Source organism: Alosa pseudoharengus, unplaced genomic scaffold, assembly GCF_046254945.1.
Source record: "Alosa pseudoharengus isolate Yale_2024_CS ecotype anadromous, Long Island Sound unplaced genomic scaffold, YU_APseudo_1.1 YU_APseudo_1.1_scf_15, whole genome shotgun sequence".
Lineage (NCBI taxonomy): Eukaryota > Metazoa > Chordata > Actinopteri > Clupeiformes > Clupeidae > Alosa > Alosa pseudoharengus.
The window spans coordinates 15,434,612-15,438,598 of record NW_027468620.1 but is presented as its reverse complement, the minus strand read 5'-3'; the positions used below and the strand labels follow the sequence as shown (position 1 = coordinate 15,438,598).

At 42.5% G+C, this 3,987-nt stretch overlaps 1 protein-coding gene across 2 annotated transcripts in view; it reads right to left on the bottom strand.

Annotated features, from left to right (window-relative positions):
* Positions 1–1,199: 1,199 nt before the first annotated feature.
* LOC143124285 (leucine zipper putative tumor suppressor 2 homolog) overlaps positions 1,200–3,987 on the bottom strand; it is a 72,843-nt gene continuing 70,055 nt past the window's right edge. For both annotated transcript variants that reach the window (XM_076285712.1, XM_076285711.1), the window contains one exon: positions 1,200–3,987. This exon is cut by the window's right edge and continues 1,762 nt beyond it. The gene's annotated coding sequence lies outside the window, so the exon portion shown is untranslated.

Sequence of the window (3,987 nt, the reverse complement as noted above, 5' to 3'; positions counted from 1 at the left end):
GTGCATATTTGCACCAAAAGCCCGATTTTCTAGTCTCAACATCAGTCTCCAACACTGAATGCCACTTTGGCTGTGTGCTGAGGGAGTGGAGTAAGATGCTCCGGCTCTCTGGAGCCAGTGTGCACACTCACACACACACACACACACACACACACACACACACACACACACACACACACACACACACACACACGCGGCATGTCAGTTCACTTCTCGGTCTGACCAGAGGGAGATTACTCTGAGATACGCTATGAGATTTACGCTAAGATTAAGGTTCTGTATTATGTCAAAATTGGTAGTTTGGTTTAGTAAATGTCCAGAGGATTAGGGCAAATTGCAGCTTTTGCCCCCCTCTCCTGTGGCTTTGGCAGAGGAGCGGGTGTTATGTGGGCTAGCCGGAGCATTTTAGGGCTTGATTGCACAACACTTGGGAGACATTCTGCGGACCTTTCGGGAAATAACCCATTGAAATAAACCTTAATAATAAATACTGTGGTACTCAGGGGCCACATGAGGACACTCTACCAGATAAGCACAAATACAGGCCCCCCACACACACACACTGTACACACACACACACACACACACTGCCAAAGACGATTAATGTACCACACCACTACCACAGTCAGACAGTAGTGCACACACCCCTACCATACTGAAGCAGCACAGAGGAACGCACATGGCATGAAAGACACATGTACACACACGTACAAATACACAAATACACACCAGGGCATCACTTCGGTCCAACTCAGTCCACTCCTGTCTGAGGTCAGTTTGCCCTGTACTGCACACACCTCTCTGTCTGCCTTTGCAATGTCTGTTCTTTATAGACCAGTTGTGTGATTTTTATGTTCACTTTCACAACAGATAGCGCAGTCTCTAGTGCTTCAGATACCTTACAGGCATTGGTTTTACTAAGAGAGAAGGTCTGGTGGAGAGGAGGGTGTACTGTACCATACATCAGTGGAGACAAAGAGGGTTTTCAATATGTTTAAATACAACAAGTGTGTTGATATTCCATAATAAAAGTCCAAGGTACTTGCCTAATAAGATGTTGAGGTGAGTTTTCTTTGGTGAGATGTTTTGCTTTTGACTAGTTGTCAGAACGCAATAACTCTTAATTTGTTCAGTGCATTGCCATAATGACTAAACTCTTGCAATCTTCTTGGTAAAGAAAAGCCCACAATTCCCCAGAATAGTTTCCAAGGCCTTTATTTAAAAACACAGTATTTTTTTTTTTTTACAAGAAATGTACAACATGAAAATATACATGAATACCTAGAAACAATGGATTAGGATAGAAACAAGAACACTGATGCAAACACAAGGATATACACAAACAGAAGACAAAAGAAAAGAAAAACGTGGGTTATTTTGGCTTTGGTCTATTCACAGCGGCTACACTTTTTTCCAGATAGATACTTTGCGCAAAAAGACTAAAATATATCACTTTCTACAATTCAATGTTAGGGGTATGTACATATTTAAGATGTGTGATAATGGATATGATTGAAGTGATGGTGACTGGGACAGAGTGCATTGCGCTGTGTGAGAAAAAATGATCCCCTGATGGCGATACTCCTGTGATAAAAACAGCACTGTTGATGTTTTTACTGGGAGCAACTCAAGAGTTAACAGTCTGACCAACATTAAAAAGAATATAGTGCAGGTAAGGACTACCCAACCCCCCCTTTCCAGCATAGTGGCTCATGAATGTCATTGATAGCGTTGGACGCCATCTTCCCAGAGCAACAACACTTTGAGTGCTGCTCCTAGCTTTCTCTGCTAAAGCATTAGCGCTAACCTGCTGAGTCGCAGGTCCACTGTTACGTGACTAACAAGGACACAGGACTGAGCAACTGAATGAGCTAACACGCAACCAGCCATCCACGGGGAGCCCACACAAACAGTGACGGACATTTACCCTGCTGTGCGCGTAATGCACCTGTCACAACACAGCTAGCCTGGTGCGTGTGGTTTATATGTTTAAAAAACACAACTGCTAATGGTGATATGACTGAACACAAAATGGTGACATAGTGGAGGATCAGTTGCAGTAGGCTTGCAGGGGCCACTGAGCCTGTTGGCACACACACACGACAGTCTGAATGTTCAAAAGGTCCCATTATTTTTGACAAACCATCTGTGACAAATCTTGGAGAGGGATGTAATTTTTTGAGATTTAGAAAGAGCTTTGTCAGCTCGACAAAATATAGGCTTAGTATCCAACTGTTTTTTGATTTACGATTAATAGCATTTGGCCTTATTTAGTTTGACCTAAGCAGAAGAAGCACAAGCCAAAATCCAAATAGAAAAAAAACACTCCAGGGTAGTTATATCATTCCATTTATACAGATGTTACTAACAGTAACTCAGTCGATAAAAAATGTAAATGTATTACGTCTAAAAACTCGGTCAATAACAAAACGTGTGCAAACATGCCACAGAAAGGAAGCATAAAGATAGTTGCTTGAGCATCTAGAGACCTTTCCCCTAGAACCTCTGAAACTGAGCCTCCATGCTAAAGAGAGAATGAATAGAGGGTAGAACGCACTGTAGGCCTGCCACACCTACTCACTTGTGTTACCACAAAATAGTTTCCAGGTGCTATATAAAAAAATAGATATCATATATATGTATATAATAATAATTTGTTTTATCATTATTTCATTATTATTGTTTGTTTTGTAAAAACACAGAAAAGCAGTTTATATAATATATATAGATATATCCCTTCTGCTTTTTTTTTGCGATCACCTTGAACTACCAGACCAGTGTTATCACACGCTGCATGCCAACTCTGTATGCATATCCAGGTCACAGACGTAGAATAACTGATGGGGAGGTGTTACCATGACAATACAAGGGTTTACCAGGGTTACCAGGGTTTCCTTCTCTGGAATCAGAGTGCAGCTGACTCCTGGGTCAGAGCAAGACAATCAGGCCCAGTTACGGATACTCTCTAGAAGTGGAAAAACTGGCTTCGGAAAGTAAAACTCCTACAACATATTTGCTCCAAGCATTCACTAAACCAGTGGATCCTAATTCTAATTCTAATTCTAACTCCTCCTCCAATGTAGATCAGCTAACTAGTGAAATCCCCTATGTGCCACCTGTAGTGCACACAGGTAGAACCAATACATAGCGGGGCTTTTACTTTCTGCAACTCAAGTGTTCCACTTCTGCCCTCTGAGCCTCGGGGCAGAACTACTGCCCGGTCCAGTCTGGCCCCCTGCCCCTATAATGACCAGGCCCCCTCTCACTATACTCTAGGATACTGGATCATGCACACATGCATCACAGACAGTGTTATCTGGATACCGAGGTTTTGGAGACACATTATATAGAATAAGGACAAGCAAAATATAATTTGGGATAGTTTCTTCTCTTTTGAAAGGATCTACATAGAAAAATAAAATTTCTAGATAAAGTGATTAGTATTATTGTGACTAAGGGACAGAGGAGAGGGGAGGGGAGTGGGCGTGTTCATCTCATGCTCTGTGTGGAGAGCAGATACAGGTGACAGGAAGTCGCTGCAGTCGCGATCTCCACGACTACAAAAGCCTGTGACATTAGTCACCTTTTGTATAAACACCTCCTGTCCTGTGCTTCAAACCACACATCTGAGATGTCAAAGACAGCATATGAAACAATCCCAACAGTCTTTGTGCCTTTTTAGAGGAGAAAAAGAAAACAAAAAAACAACAGTCTTTGCAAACAGTCGATTTGGTTGAAAAACCACTCATCTTCTGTGATGTCAGTGTTTACGCTGGTGAACAAGAGTGAGAGATAAGAGAGAGTGCATGTGTGTATGTGTGTGTGTGGGGGAAGGGGGGGTAGGTGGTGTGGTTTCGTAAATGAGATTGCACGGCTAGTCAGTTAGCATCCAGCTGAACTCCCCCACCCCACATCCCTTTAGCGCCTTATTGTGTCTCTGCTAGCATCCACTGATTGGAGAGAGTAACTGTGCAGCGATCAGAGGAA